Source organism: Gavia stellata, chromosome 1 (assembly GCF_030936135.1).
Source record: "Gavia stellata isolate bGavSte3 chromosome 1, bGavSte3.hap2, whole genome shotgun sequence".
NCBI classification, from domain to species: domain Eukaryota; kingdom Metazoa; phylum Chordata; class Aves; order Gaviiformes; family Gaviidae; genus Gavia; species Gavia stellata.
Genome location: NC_082594.1, coordinates 87357236 through 87374146, shown reverse-complemented (window position 1 = coordinate 87374146; position 16911 = coordinate 87357236). Strand labels below are relative to the sequence as shown.

At 40.3% G+C, this 16911-nt stretch overlaps 1 protein-coding gene across 2 annotated transcripts in view; it reads left to right on the top strand.

Moving 5' to 3' along the window:
* The window catches only part of SMPX (small muscle protein X-linked), a 43211-nt gene extending 29440 nt beyond the window's left edge, over window positions 1–13771 (top strand). For both annotated transcript variants that reach the window (XM_059822023.1, XM_059822016.1), the window contains exon 5: window positions 12657–13771. The gene's annotated coding sequence lies outside the window, so the exon portion shown is untranslated. The remainder of the gene's footprint in view (window positions 1–12656) is intronic.
* The last annotated feature ends 3140 nt before the right edge of the window (window positions 13772–16911 follow it).

Sequence of the window (16911 nt, the reverse complement as noted above, 5' to 3'; positions counted from 1 at the left end):
TTTTAGGGCTTGGAGTTGTCAGAATGAATCTTGAAGGGCAGCATTAAAGTGTTTCGTGTCACGCACCTGAATGAAGGTGGAGATCAATGCAGCAGGACACTGAGATGAGATGGAGGCTGTGGAACCAGTTTGGACATGCCAATGTTATGTTATACTGCAGAGCTGAGCCCTGTCCTCAGCTGGACGAGAACGATGCAGGAACAGCTGGAGTTAAACCATGTTATTCAGAATTTAAAAAATAGAATATTTCTTCACTGATTTGAGAAACTAGCTGTCTCCAGCAACTTCTGGATGTTAGGAGTGTTGAGCAGGAATTAGGGTTTCCAAGTCTGGCAGACCTGAAGTTGTCAGCCCTTGGAAGCCCCCGTCAAAAAGCTGCACCAGCCTTTTGGCAGGCGGCTGGGGAGCCAGCACGGGGGCTGATAAGAAACTGCCCGGATCAGTCATGCTCAATGTTCCATGTTGGAACAGGAGAATCAGTGAAAGCAAGATGTTTCCATAAAAAGTTACACTTTCAAACCATAAACTTTTCCCAGCGGAGAAATGTTCCATCAGAAAATGTTGGACCAGTTTGACTCTTGGCATACTCTAAGGTACAAAAGCTCATTGCATTTTAAATAAACTTCAGCAGCCTCAGCCCATGCCAACTCTCAAACAACAAATCAAGCAAACTTGGCTTTTTCTCCTGTAATTATCCAACCTAATAATTCTCTTGTCATTTTCCCCTTTTGCTTCACTGAAGAAAGGTTGTATTTGCAGTACACTAAGATGCTGTTTGCTTCTAGTTTCATTGCCCTGGAATTTGAAATTCATAAACAGTCATGATGTAAATATATATAGCTTTAATCCCAAATTAAGTATGTGCAAACATCACCAAAATTCAATTACCTTCAGGACACACATGATCGGACTTTGTTTTATAAAACATTTTTTTGACATTGTCCTTTCTAAATACAGCATGAAACGCACATTTTCTTCAGGGACAAATGAAAGACAAAGTCTGCCTTGCCAAGGTTTGACCACTTGGCTTTCAAAAGTCTAACCAGTTAACACCTAATGCTTAGACCTTTCCCCTCAAACATTAAAGTTGCATGAGAGACGGAGAGTATTTGCAATGAAAAATGAATGGCAGAGCTAGCATCCTGGAGGATATGTGAATTCTGAAGAATAATGAAAGAAAAGTGTTCAGACAATGTTAAAGTCTGGTAGGAACTGAAAAATCAGGCAGTATGGAAGCTAAGGGTGAGTGTTTATGTGTTTGTTGGTGCAGATGAATTAACATACTGTACAGCCTGCCGTATATTGTGTTATCTGAAAACTACGATTTATAACAATTTTCCCCTGACCATCTCATATCTTCAAAATTATGTGTGGTTACAAAACTAACACAGTAATGCCGATTCATCTTTTGTACATACCAGTAAGTCTCTGAAGTAACCTACCTCACTTTAAGTATAGGGGAAGTAAAGTTTGGTACCTATATCTTAACTTTTGGATATGAATAACCACTATCAGGCTATGTGTTCAGTCTTAACTGATTAACTGATGCTTATGTGAGTCATTTATCAACCTAATACTGGTTTAATATGTGCTTTTTACCATTCAGTTCCTCAACTTTTTTGGAAAAGGAAAAAGCCATTGACTCCACAAATGTCAGTAGGCAACAAAGACCAATGGCACTTTAGAATTGCCATTAGTGAGCGCACATACTTGCGGACTCCATAGGAATCAGCAGTGTGCCAGATATTTCACTTTCTGCAGCCTTTGCCCCTGCAACTCTACCATCTCCTGCAAAAAAAAATTCAGAATCTCTTGCTTACAATTTTTTATTTAAAAAATACAAATAATTTTTTTACTCTTCTCAGTGTGTGAAAACCATGCAGATACCAAGCAGTGTTGCTTACCACTGGGTGTGCATCTCTGGAGAAAATGCCAGCTTATCAGGACTATTAAGTGGCAGCCAGCGTGACAATAACAAAAGACATGAGCATTCAGGTGTGAAATCAGAGAACCTTTCCAGCAGCAGCATTTTGCTGTGTGATATGTTGCATTCAGATTTGTGAGAAAGTTTTGTACATAATTTAGAGTAAAGCTTTAATATTTGATTGGAGACCTAGCACCAAATGAAGTGCCAGCATAAAAGAAGTCCCAGGCAAGTGCCTTCCTCCAGAATCTCTTCCATGTAGTAAAACAACTTACTTGAAAATCATGGTTTATCATTTCATTATGTAGCATAGTTATGCATTTTAGAGTTCATATGGCATGAAACAGCATGATCTTGAGGGTGATAGTCCACTCCTACAAAGGCTTTTATTCCACTGTAAGACTGCTGAAAGTATTCAACTGGAAGAGTCTTTACCCTACCATAAAAATGTCAGTAAAAATAGTGTCACCTTTCTCCAAATTTCAGCCTCCCCAAATCAACTGTTCTTCTAGAAAAACAAAACTGGGTGGCCTGAATTTTCACAGAAGAGCACAGAACATCTGGGGATTTTCAATTTCCTGAGAAAAAAATCAAAATTTTTAAACTAAATCAGGCACTTCTTGTGAGAAGCTTTATTTTGTTAGATTTCCAGCTTCCTGTCCACCCTAAATAACAAATAACATTTATAAGCACTTCCAACACCTGTTGTTCAGCAGCTTCAAAGCCTTGATGCTATGGATCTGGTGCAGACACAGGCCATTAAGGTTGTTACAAAATGTTATGGTCCAAGCTGCTGACTGAGGATTTACAAGGCTGCGAAATGCCACACCAAAAGTCCTCCTATGCTGCTGGGCACAGTTCCTGGTGGTGGTTGGTCCGTGCAGCTGTCTGTAGGTCGCTCTGAGCTGAGTGCCTGGCCAAGGCACGCTCAAGGCTGGTGGAGTGAAGCTTCCACCGGAGTGAATGGGACTACCATAAGAGCAGGCAGCAAGGTTTTGAGAAGTGCAAAATGCCTTTGGTCCCCCTGCTTGTGCTGCCCTACATGGGACATGAGAGGGTTTGACTTTTCAGAGCCTAGTGCTTGCAGTGGATTAGCTCAAGATCCAACCCGAAGGCTGTGACCCCCACACTCATAAGTCACCTTTGAAACAATCCAGGAATTCTGCTTTTTAGCGTTACAATAATTTGACCGTGTTTAATCCAGGTTACACAGTGCAATACCAGTCATTGTGTTCTTGCTTCTTGTGCTTTAGCTGCAGACACCTGTGAGGCATTTCCACCCCCAGTTATCTCTGTGGTGGGCTACGAAGCGCTCACTGTAGGGAGTCTTTGCGGCAAGACCACTCACCACCATATACATTTTCTCCTAGCTGGAAACTTTGCTTTCAGCAACGCATCCTGGTTGAGAAACCCCAGTCATGCAATTAACTCCCAGCAGGTGCATTTCATATTGCATCAATGAGTGCCTCCTTACAGAGCCTTCATCACTCTCAGTACAGCAAGGATGTCCCGTTGTTTTAAATGTCACAGCTTTTTTGGACTTTTTCTTTTAGTAGCTGATTTCTCTTGCTGCTTTTTTCTGTACTGAATATTTTATCAATCATTATTTTATTTCTAATAGTGCTTAGCCTGGCCCCTTCCGTACATATCTTTGTCCTGTAGACATGACAATTACCAGTCCATAAGGAGACCTAGCAACATCTTTTCATTTTCACAGTGCACCACCACCCAGGTGCATTTCTACTGGCTATTTTTTGCCGTGTGCCTGCAAGCTGCTAAGTGGTTTTGGTTATCATTGGAGAAATCAATAGGATTTGTAGCACCTTGAAGGAGGTAATAAGCACTTTGCAGGATCAGCTCTTAGGCCTTGGTTTCCTGACTTATGAATTTGCTATGACGATAATTCCTGAAGTTTCACCATCTCTGTTAGCCTTTGTCTTGAGAATCTGAATTGCTATTATGAGGAATGAAAATGAAAATGAAATAAAACTAAACTGTCCCAGAGATCCCTTTCTAATCTCAGTGCCATAAATTTTTTACTACTTAAGCTCTTTAAGTCGTGGGCATACGTGTTAATATGATCAGGATGATACCTTAAAAAGGGGACCAAGCCCTTCAGTGATGCCTACACTGGGAATCAAATGCTTTTTAAAGAAGAGGTGGTATGGGTGAATGAGAATAGCTTAACATAAACTCAGAGAACAATTTTCCCCCTAAATTGATTAATAATTACAAAGAATAATAATTACAGGCAGACACCTGCATGAACCTAGCAGGTCTTAGTAAAGTGCCACCGAGGAATAATCTTTTTTTTCTCTTGAAGGCAGTAATTTCAAAGGTAGTAAGTACCACAGCATAATTCTCATTAACAGACATAGAAGGAGCCACTGCAGCTCCTCATCAACAACTTTAATCACAGCATTTGGTGTATACTGCTTGATCTTTGCTTCCCATTATGAATCATAAATGACCTCATACACTCCCAAAGCAACTGAAGATAGGTCTGTGAAAACTTTTTATAGGGATGACACTTTAGGTTATGAGAAGTTGGAGGGAAAATGTTAATGAAAAGCTGAAAATTGAAATAAAAGCTTGAATTTAATGTGAGGTAAACATATGTTACAGCTACTGTGCTTTAAGACGTGTAAACTGTGGAGAGAAAACATTAAGCATAGCTCCAGAAAAAGTGACAGCAGCAATAGCAATACCAATAACAGAAAGTATGTCAGAGTTAGTATAGGTTTTTTTGTAATACCATTTTGAAGTGTTATGCATAATCAGGCCTTAAAAATTCAGACTCTTTATGAACTGCTCAGATATGATAAACCTCAGGATATGCTTTCCCAACTTTAAGAAACTGTTTTTATCCCTGTAAACAACATATTTATATCAATGTCTGTAGTGAACCCATAAGCTAAAAAAATGTGCTTATTAAGGTGCTACTTCATCTAAATCATAACTAGCAGCCCGTCGCATATTGTTTTAGGCAGCTTTCTGATCTCGGCCAAGAGATGCCCAAACAAAAGAAAAAAAAAATGACTGAGGAGATGATAGAAAAGTTCAGAATCCATTTCCATGCTCTAGAGAGTGTAACATTTGTAACACATTACAAACGCGAAACCTTTTGAGTTAGTACTAGTCAGGAAGTAGAGATGTGTTATGGGAAGAAGTTCTTTCTTTTTCACTGGAAATGCTGAAGTCTGAGGGATTTTTTTTCACTTTTGAAACTGCTACTAGTTGCAACATCTTGGACTGTTAGGAACAACATACGATAGCATTCGGGTCATCTACATCTGGGTTCCAGTTACCAAGAGAAAAGGAAAGGCAGTATAACTCATGTCAAGTATCATGGCTTTATGGACATTAGGTCTTTTCAGAGAACAAAAATTTAGAATTCATGTTCTTTAAGAAATTTTGGAAAAAGACTGATTCTGTTTCACAAAGAAAATGAGAGGTTTTGCTTCTCAAGAGAAAGAAATTCTAAGGAGAAATCATTTAGCAAAAAGAGAAATATTTCAGTATGATTTTTCCGAAGTATTTCAGCAGCCTTTACTCTTGGGAGCTCTCCTGGGAGTGTCCTGGGAGGTGATGGCAAACTGGAGACTTGCCAGGTGCATGGTGGCTGCCCTGAAGCTCCTCACTCTGGAGATGGATCCCGGGAGCTCTAAGGGCTCCAGCTCCAAGGTTTGCAGGGCTGCCTGACCTCTTACTGCAAATTCACAGCTGGAAGCATGGAGATACAAGAACCCAGGGTCAGCCCAGAATTTCTAGGGGTTTCAGAGCCTCTCCTTAGGAGTCAGAGCCCTGAAGTCCCTAGGCAGAAGTAGAACTCCCACAGGTTCCCAAATGTAGGACCCTGCCCTGCAGAACATGGCTTGGGCACTCTAAGAGCTGCCACCTCTGCTTGGCTCTCTGGTCCATGGCAGGGAAGGAGGTTTGAGGGAAGAAAAAAAATCTAACTTGAGAAAAACTTCAAGATGGTATACTCTGAGTGAGCCAGCTGCACTGTTGTCTTCTCAAGATGAGCAGTTGCCTGCAGCTGGGTAAGTGAAGAACACGTTTCTTGCCTGAAAAATTTATAATGGAATTTTTCCTTTTGGATGACAATTATCCTACAGACCAACTGAACCATCCAAATCATTGGATTTTACTGTTGTTACATGGTTAATCCAATGAAAACTAATGGGAAATATTGGTCCTTCAGGGAACTGATAGACTTCTGTGCTTACACAATACTTAGTAATTTGCTTTAGAAAGTTAAAAAATATCTGATGTATAGACTGTAAAGAAGCCAAGGTGCTGCTTCAGCTGGCTTCAACTAGGAGTCCGTGCATGAACCTCACCATGAAAAATATTCACATGTATGATTTGTTCATGTGTTCTCTTGTTCATGCTTATTAACTCTCTGGGAACTACTCGCATAAATCAGCTTATGTGCCCAAGTAGTTGCAATCTCCAAATAACTGAGGGAACAACCTAGCAACCATGCACAGTTTAATACTACTGCACTGAGCCAAAAATCTGCCAAACAGCTTCAGACACATACTGATATCTAATCTGGTTTTTTACCACTTAAACTGTTACGGCAGCCATTAGGTCAGTGCAACGCCATTCTTCTTAATTGTGTTATGTTGGCCAAGTACCCAATTAATACCTTTCAAAAATGCCATGGATTTGTTCCTTACTTGGCAGGAGATAAATCTGCTGCCATAACATATTGATCTGAAAGACCTCCATTTGACAGCTGTCACTTCAGAGCCACTGGGCTAAATTGTCTCTCTTTTGCAAGTTCCTTTGCTGACAAAGCTTTCTGACTGTGTAGGTAACAAGAAATTTTGACAACAGTGTAACGTGAGGAATGTTTTCACTTGACTGGTTTTTTGTCTTAAACAAAAAGGTCTATTGCGGTTGACTAGACATGCTGTTACACAGTACTCTATTGCAGCTCCCTTGTGCGTGCACTACCGAACCATGAACAGTGGAAAGGGTCAAAACTGTCCTTAGTTCCCCGTGTCATACTGTCTGAGGACAGACGTAAATTAATATGAGAAAGCGAGCATATGGCTTTCAATAATTTCTTCATAGTGAAGATAAGCAAGGCTCATTATCAAAACTATTTTTGTATTTCAGTGGAAAAGACCTCGTTTTTGTCTAACATTCTTTGTCAGACAAATTGAAAGAATAAAAGTTCTGACCTTTTTTGTTTTGAAACTCTGTGTGTATGTGCATGCACAACCTGAATCTCCATTTTTAGTTGCTTCCCCACATATGTTAACCTGGTGCACATTTGACTTCCTACTGCTTCTTCCGCCATCTGTCTGGACATTCCAGATACGATATAAATGTTAAAGCAGTTGCACAGGAGAAGATGATCTTAGCAGGTGGTGCCCACTGAAGGGAAGCGAGGGCAGACGAATTAAAGCAGATCCCTTGGCACTTCAGGTTACCGCCTCAGGACAGACAAGGCTTTTACCAGATGTGTAGGAGAATTAGGGAGTCAAAGGAGATAGTCCAGCTTTATTTCACATTCCCAATTCACTAGAGCAATCAAAGTAGACATGTCCCTGGATTTACCTTTTTCAGAGGTTTTTCCTTCTGAAGATCAGTGTATTTGTAATTCTAGGCTAATTCTGCTCCAGACTAACAGAAGTTCATGAACTCTGTCCCCTTCTTACCTTACTGAAACTGATACCGTTTTCATTCCCAGGGTGCTATTTGCTGAGAATGCCCAGATGTCATTTAAAAGTTGTGGGAACAAGACTTCCCTGGTTCTCCTAACTCCATAGGAAGTCATTACCTTCAATTCCCACTTGCACTTTTGAAGAGGCATTTTTTGACACTTTTTATAAATTTTTTCCAATCACTGCAAAATTTTGTCCAAGCAGCCATACCTGTTGTCCGTGTGCAATGCCCACGGTATGTCATGAATGCTTTCAGTTGATTATAATCTTTAGAGTTTGCATGATTTAAATCATACTTCACAGCTTGGTTAAACAGTATTGTAAAGAAAAGACCCAGTTCTCCAAATGTAACCCCCCCATCCACTCCCAAATAGAGGACTTCTTGCTGTCTTTTCTTAAATGTTGCATGTATAACGGTGATAGTGGTGAGTAAGGGATCTATAAATGGGTTCTGGTGAGGAGTAAACATCATGTGGTCATTCACTTTGGAAGCTTGTTGAGTGGGAGGCATTTACTGAACCTTGGTGCACTTGCTATAATCACTGATTTTCTATGAGGTGCTAATAGGACATGTCTGTTTTCTCCTTTGTAAAGTTACTTATAAAACAGGCTGCCTTACCAGAATCTTAGGGTTAAATATATAAGGCTGGCAATTGTCCAAATAAAGACAAATTTTATTCAGCCCTCAGGTGATTCATGCATGGTCTTTAATTATATAACATTAGCACTGAATATGGTCATTTTCTTGCATATCTGGAGATACAGACAAAATCTGGATTCATTTCATGTTTCATCTTCTTTCAGCTAACGTTGTATAAGAACGGAAAATACTGACAGTTGGAATTACTGGTGCTTTTTCTAGAGTAAATCTTTCATCTGCTTGTTGTTAACCACTTTGGACATATTTTCAGGGAATAAAAGGGAGATGCAACATTAAAAAATGTAATTTTGAAGGAAAAGGGAGATTTTTGCAATTAATTAATGTATTTAGTTGTATTTTTGAAGTTGCATGTATGTTGAATAGCACAAAAATTAAATTATTTTTAACAGAAAAATAGCCATTGCTTTTTCCCGTGGTTAGAAAACTCAGGGACCCAGTCTTTTTTGTCCCAGAAGTTAACACTGGAATGTCATTGACTGTGATCACAGCCCTGCAGATTCTCAGACACGGAATGAAGAAAGTCTTGAGGGCTGGGAAAAAACCCTAATACCGTGATTCAGTAAAGCTCTTAAGCACATGCTTGCGTCCACCCTTAATCAGGACAACACTTAAGCATTTGCTGTCAAGTACATTCTTTTCTGTTTTCTTTAAAACGGCAGAGTGTTGTTCAGTAGAATAAGGTTGATTGGAGTGGCAAAAGAGGCGCTGGTAGATAAGCTGCAGCAGCTGAAAGAATAACCAGGGAACCTAACTGTGAGGATTATTAATGTACCATAAGCAACCTATTTTTGAGTTTACAGACTCCTATTGATCTCTGGAGGAGTCTGAGGTCTAAAAATAATGTGCCTTTGGGAGCTGGGAGAGAGAGAATTGGAGCTGGCCAGAGGGAGGTCTGTGTGGATTGGAGTATCACGGGGAGATAATAGAGGGTCTGCTGACTGCAAAGGGAGTTCAGGTAGCAATTATAAGCAACCAGAGAGCAGAGAGTACACCTGAGAGAAAGATAATATTATTAGCAGGTGTTAAAATAGCACTGCTTGCAAGCAATGTGCTTTAGACAAAATTTGAGAACAGTGGGCTTGATTTTCCCCAGCACCTGAGCATGGAGGCAAAGCTCATCATCATCATGACAATTTAGTTGCTCCTGCATTTGGATGGCAAGTGACAGGGTTCCTGGGGGCTGTAGTATTTTTTTTTTCGCTCCTCCTGTTAATTAACTAGTCTTGTGGGTGCACGGTCTCCTAGAAGACTGGGCTTCCTTTGACTAGAGTTGCTATGGCTCAGTTGTGACTGGGAGAACTGGAGACAGAAGACCTTTTGGAAGGTCCACTGCCTAGTGAGTCCTGTGCTGTGGGAGGGAGAAGACAAGAGGTGCTCGCTCGGCTAGCTGGGTTATGATGCCAGTTGGGAACTTTCAGCCTTGAGGTCATAAAGGTTTTAAGTGGTATTAATATTGACTTCAGCGGGAGCTGGGTTTCAAAGGTCTGGGATCTATAAGGACACGAAGGGAGGACATGGAGTATTTGAAGAAATGGAGCATGTGGCTAAAAGTAATCCCAGCAGCCAAATTACTTGGATTATTAGCAACGCAGTAATACAGTATATAACACCTTGTTTTAGTTTGTAAACTCACTGACAGTTCCACAGCAAAGCAGGGGCAAGCAAGGACCTTGCACCTGGCCCACAAATCCACCCTGGCCCTCATGAGTGGAGGACAGCTTCCCTTGAGATCAACAAAGGCTCTTCCCAGACTCACAGACTGGCTGAGGCTTGAGAGCACCTCTGGAGACCATCCAGTCCAACTCCCTGCTCAGGACAGGGTCATTGCTTAGGGCCATGTACAGTCAGGTTTTGAATATCTCTGAGAACGAAGACTCTACAGTCTCTCTGGGCAACCTGCTCTGGTGTTTGACTGCCCTGACAGTAAAAGAAGCTTTGTTTCCTGCTTACATGAAATTCCCTGTATTTCAGTTTGTGCCAGTTGCCTCCTGTCCTGTCACTGGTCTCCAGTGGGGAAAGTCTGGCTCCATCTTCTTTGTACCCTTATCACCAAGATCCCTGGGGGCTTGGTGTGAGCAGCGCAGGATGGCTGGTATTAGTTGCTCAGGAAATAAGGAAAGAAAAGCTACCAGGAGAAGATAAGCATGAAGCTCCCATGCAGGGCAGATGTCTCCTCCAGAATGACACCTGCAGGAAACACAGCCTTACCATCTAAGACACTGAATCTACTAGAAAGGTATAAAAAATGTCATGTAATCCTAAAAACTGGAATGAAAAGCTATAGATGTCCTTCACACCACAAACCTGCCCACGATGCATTTGGAGGTAGAACGTGATGTTGGCCTCTTTCAGCAGAAGGATCAGAAAACACTTGTGACACCAAGGACCACATTATGCTCAGATGTGCCTGCTGCACTCTGCACACCCTCTCTCCTGATCCCAGGCTTGACTGCATGAGTTTAATCACAGCCAGCAATGTTTTATCCACCCACCACTGGAAAACAGTCACCTTGTGATATTCAGGAACAGGCACAGAACAGTTTGAAAGAGAAAAGAGAATACTTGACTGAAACACACAGAGCGCGTGTGTAGGCAGGTGGTAATTATATAGGACAGGATTACACGTGCCTTTGTATCCTGGGGAGCCATCAAATACAGCCTTAAAGTTGGATTTTGGTTTTTTGAGACCAGAAAGATAAGTACCTAAAATTACCTGATTGGAAGGAAATTTCAGCTGAAATAAAATAGCACATTGCCTTACTGAATCAGGCTACGAGATGATTACGTCGTTTGATTGCTAATGGCCACAGAGCGTGTCAGTAGCACTACGTGTGGTTTTATGACCTCTTTCCTGTGGACAATGACACCCCCTCACTTTTTTTCAAGTCAAGTTAATTAACTTTTGACTTCTTTATTCAAAAGTTGCCAACGCTTTCAAGCACTTAGTGTAAGCCATGCAGGGTTTCTCTTAATAGCACCTCTTTTCTCCAGGGAAGTGTTTCTTCTCAAAGCTAAGCAATTCCAGCCTTTTGAATGCCCCTCCAATATTTGTTCAAATGTGTACAGCCTACACAGGTTCAGGAGCACAGCAAAAACTCACTTTATGTAACACATCATGAAACAGAGAAGGCTGTCATTTCTTCTCTGTCCTGTGGCTTTTTCTCTGCTTTCTGAGCATTTGTTAAAGGTTCATGAGTTCAGTAAAATTTACCAAAAATAGAGATATTTCTCCACCCCAAATACTTACATTTTAGCTGATTAAACATATATGCTGAGAAAGTTAGTGTCTTGAACTTTTGAAAGTTAATTGCAAAACCTGTTTTCATCAGTATTGAGCTGTCTGGAAACACCGATATCGACAGCAACTACTGATATCTCTTAAATTCAAAGAGAATAGGAATAGACCCTATGCTGGATTTCAAATTAGCTGTGACTATGCAGGAAAGAATCACTGTAGACGGGTCAATGGAAATTGCTCATCATTCCCCAGACAGCAGCTAAACACCTGCCCCCCCCCGCACCTTGCTTTACATAAGTAAATAAATTAACTCCAATGGGATTTATACAAACAGCACAGAAAATACTATGCTACCATGTCTAGAATACTGTCTTCAGTGCTGGTCAGTCATGAAAATTAAAGCAGAAATAGGGTAGGAGTGGAGCTCTGACAAAGACAGTTACAGGAACAGAAACACAACCAAAAGAAGGGAGGCTGAAAATTGCTGGGACTGTTCAGTTTGGATAGCAGACTCACTACTAGTAAGGACTCTCATGGGCAGAACAGAGAAAGCAAGAGAAGAGGATAATCAAAGCAGCTGAGAAAAAAAAAAAAATTAATATATATTTATACATATATCCAATTAATGTATTCCTACTACCTGTGGCACGGCCACGGTGCTGTGCCATATGGCAGGATTTGCCACCTGTGCCTGCTGAAGCAGTGCCAGGGCTTCCCCGGGGATGAGTCCCAGGGGCCATGTGGGGTTGGAGTCTGCTTGCCTGAAGGCAGAGGCAGCCCAGAAACCCCCTGCGCCCTGCCAGGCAGGCGGGGGCAACTGGGCAATGGGATGGGGCAGGGGTCGCAGCTACCCTGTACTGAGGGCAAAACTCAAGGCTTTAAAGACCTGAGCTCTTAAGAGAGTCATGAACTTTCATCAGACAGAGATTTGGAGTGTAGGCGGAAAAAGCTAGTGGATCAAAAAGATTTGTTTCACGCCCACTCTGTATTCCCTGAGCTTGGGTGTAAACAAGTACACTCAGTGAAAGCAAAATTGCAGGTGCGGGGAATATACTCCCCCTCACAACTTACAGGTACTTTTCTGCATGCTCTAAAAATACCGGTGAATGCACTGATAAATGATTAATTTCTGGTCTTGTATTTGTCACACAGGTCTGACAGGAGAAACCGAAAGGATTCCAATGAATGGAGATAATTTGGAATATTTTATATATTTGTATGAAGACTATGAACTTCCTAACTCTGCAGCACCCCATAGGAAGCATCTTCTTTGTACATTTATATCAACACTTTCTTCTTGTCCATTTTGTTTAACATAGGAAAGTATCTATGAAATAAAGCAGAACACAGCAACTAGCATTGAATATATATATATTCAGGAATGATTTTGACCTGAGAACAGGGAATAGTGTAATTTGTAGTTTGAGCAAGAGTGGAAGAAACACTTTTAAAAAAAAAATAAAAATCATTATTTGCAATTAATTTGGTTTATTTCCTTTTGAAAAAAATTAACATGGACAAAATAATTTTAAAATTATTTGACAAAATGCAGAATAAATGAGGAATGTAACATCTAATTTCCTGTTGTGTACTCCTGGTTATAGAACAGGAATCATGTATCATGTGTAATAAAGGAAATGAAAATATTAAAAGGGATGGTCTTTCTGGTGAGTTTAGCTAAATTCTTCTTTTGTTGTAGAGCCAAAGTATTTCCTTTTCTCGAGAATTTAAAATGCACTGGTGTTCTGATATTTATGCATCAACTTTAGTTTATACAATGAAAATACAAGATGTGAGCTAGCTGACAGAAAACCTGCAATCTTTATTCAAATAAACAGGTCATCCAGCCTTGATGGAACATGCTCCTGAATATAGGTTGAAGGATCACTATCTTCAAAAGCCCAAATAAAAAGGGGACATCGAAATACTGATGCTAGGTAAAAATCATGTATGATCACATCAACTCTTACTACAGTGATTAATCCCCGATACTTGTTTTATACAGACTGTACATAAATGAAGACTGTTCGATGCATATTCTATTTTTGGAAATGAGAACTTATTGTTAGAGAAATTTAATACACTCTGTCTCCTTGGTCTCTCTTGTGTTATTTACTGTGAAGGGATAAGAGGAACAGTTTTGTAATAATATTCTTCTACCGTTGATTGAAACTATTCTACAAGCTCTGAAACTCTCTGCCTGGCTCTTGTTTATTCAATTAAAATAAAGATAATTATTCTGGTTAGAAAACAGATTTCAAGTTGAATATTACGAACAATGACATCCATTTAATACTTGTTCGCTCCATCAGACAACACAAAAGCTAACTGGCAATATTTTTGTATTTTGAATTATTACATATATTTGCATGGCTTTGTACAGGAAATTAAAAAGGAGCCCTACTTGCTGCAGCTCAATTAAAAGGACATTCTTGTATTTTTTTGCTTTCAATATGCAATACCGACATTGCTTACTATCCTGCTTCATCCTTACATGCTTACGGCTGATTTCCCTTAATGCATTTCTTGGAGGCAAACATCCCCAAAAGACAAGTTGAAATGGAAGTGTCAAGAGGCAGAATGCATCAGGAGCACCTTTCATTTACATACCGATAAGAATAACATGCCTATTCAATCGAAAATGAACAATTTTCCCCAACACTGCATTATCAGTCACTGATATTGGACTGCATTGTTCCTGCCAGTATGGAAGTGATAAAAAGAGGAAAAAACACACTATCCCTTGAGCCAAAAGCATGTTGAAGATGAGATGAGTCAGGGCCTCAGCTTTTATTATTCTTTACTCACTTCAAAAATACTCATTTCAGAGAACTGTGGAAAGTTAAAGCCACATTTTTTCCTCTCCTTTCGCAGTTAGGAAACTTCACAGTGGAAATTCCGGGGGATGGGGAGACCTGGGAGTACATCCCAGTCATCATGTCTGAATGTTTAAGTGCAAGAAAAACCCCCATCCCTGACACAGAAGTGTGCTGCTTTTGCCAGATTTCAACTCCTTGCTCCCAAATGGAGGGGTACCACCAGTGGCCACCGAAACATCTTAATGATGGGGAGGGGCTAGGCAGAGGCAAAGAATATTTTTTCTCAGCTTCATTTTTATTTTAAATGAAATTTCAAAATATATAGAATTTTAAACCATCTCGAGGCTGATGACTATGGGGCATGGGGATCAGTGAGGACCCAGGGCGAGGTCTTAGCACTACAAGGAATCTTTATTAAAGCATAAAATTAGCAACTAAATGCTAGAAAAAAGGGAGGCTATGCAGGCTCTCTGTGTCTCAACTAGCACACTGTTAACAACTGGTCTGAACCAGCATGCGCGAGTGATGTTACTTTTCATCTCAGTCTTCTGGAAGGGTCTGACTGTAGGGCATACACAGACCAGTGAAAGATGCCCCAAGCAACTCTGCAATCTATTACTTCTGGCATGGAAAAATTTGTCCCCCAAATGTTACACTTTGGCACAAATTTAGGGAAAAATTGATGTCTTACAATGGCAGATGAGCTCAGAAATACATAATAACAGATGATGCTAAAATCATGCCTATTTCATGTGGTTACATGCCAGCCTTTGTTAGTATGAGTCAAACTCACTATCAGCTATATCCTAACACCTTACTAATGAGATGATACATGACCACCCCTCGGCAGTGAAGCCAGAGGAATGGTTGCAGCAAAAGAAATAGTTATCATAGCTGAACCACAGAGAGATAAACTCCCCTCCATCCCACAACCCCTAACCTGCTTAATGAAGAACTCATGAAATAAAGGAAAACAGCTGGATTTCAATGTCATCCGTACGCTCTGGTCTCCGCATGGTTCTGGTGTGACAGTAAATCAAGGGGACAGTATTGCCCTGGTGTCACTAAGCCCTGTGCACGTAAGGTGGAGGAAGTTTCCTTTGTTAACTCCCTACCCAGTTATCTGCGCTGCAATTTTTTTTTGTCCCAATGCCGAAAGAGAGACTCCTTTAATCTAACTGAACATATTTTTCTGAGAAACTTCTCAACAATGTGGTTGGAGACACGTTCTGTCAGAAAAACAGAAATAGTTATTGCGCTGTGCCCAAGGCAAAGGGTTTAGTCTAATGAGACACCATGACCCCGGCACATTCGGGGAGAGACTTTTAATCGTTGGTCACTGAACAAAGACACACTCTAATGATTCCTCTGATCATCTGCACAGAAAAATCCAAACACATTTAACTTACAGGTAAAGATAAAAGTAGAAGTAAAATAATAATTACTGTTACCGGAAAGCTTTTGGTGAGTTTGAATGTATTTCAATTGAAGACTCTGGTTTAATCACTTTCAATTAAAAGATTATAATGTTTCTGCATTTCTAAGACAAATAGTGTTGCTTGCCTTAAGAATCTGGGGGCTTGGCTTTATGCATAACTTGAATTATAGAACTAAAGCGGCAGTTTTGCATTTTCTCTGGTGGTGTTAGCTATTATTTTTAGCAGTAAAGGAAGGCCCCACTGTACTAATTTACTTACTGTACCAGCAAAACACCTGTAGTTACATGCAACTGTGTTCATGGACGTGAATTCCCAAAATCAAAGTTTCGAGATGCAGTTCATTGAGTTCAGTGGCACCTTACCAGGACTGTGCTCAGTGCAATCACAAGGGTGATAAAGATGGCCCTTTTATTTGTCTCTTGTTCCATGCTGTCTGTAAATTATTTATGGGAGGATGTAATAAAAATCTGGCACTTTGGCCATTTTGTATTATAAAAAAATTGATGTTGAGAGAAGAGAATCAGAGAAGGCTGTCCAAGGAAAGTAGTTTTATTTTTCTTGGTAATAACTTTAGGGCCAAAATGCTGAAACAATTTTCTTTTGCCCCTGTGACTAAGTCCTGGTTTCCCTAATGTAGGCACATTTAATTTGAATGAGTTTTTGCTTCATAAGTGAAACAGATTAAGTAATGTGCTTGGCAAAAAAATCCTAATTTTGGTATACAAGCTGCCTAGTACTACTGGTGCATAAATCATGACAAAGGAAACTCCCCCTAATGCCAGTTTTTCAGCCCCCAAAAGTACTGCAGCTTTGCTGCTTAATTTATGCCCCTAGATAAAACAGTTCTCTAGAGATAAAAAAATAATGGTTGGATATAAGATCAGTCAAACTTGGTAAAATCCAGTTTTCTTGAGTCTTTGGAAGCAGTCTAAAGCCATTGATAAAATAAACACATCTGTTCATATGTTATACTCACTTTCCACTACTTTGCAGTAACTATGAAGTGGATGTTTTCACAGATATCCTACAGAAGACTGGTGACTAACTGCAAGCGCAATAGCAAAGTGGCAATGTTCTGGCCCTGATACCAACTGTGGGTTTCATATGCACCAGTGCTTGATAAATCTTGTCTGGTAACTAATGACATTT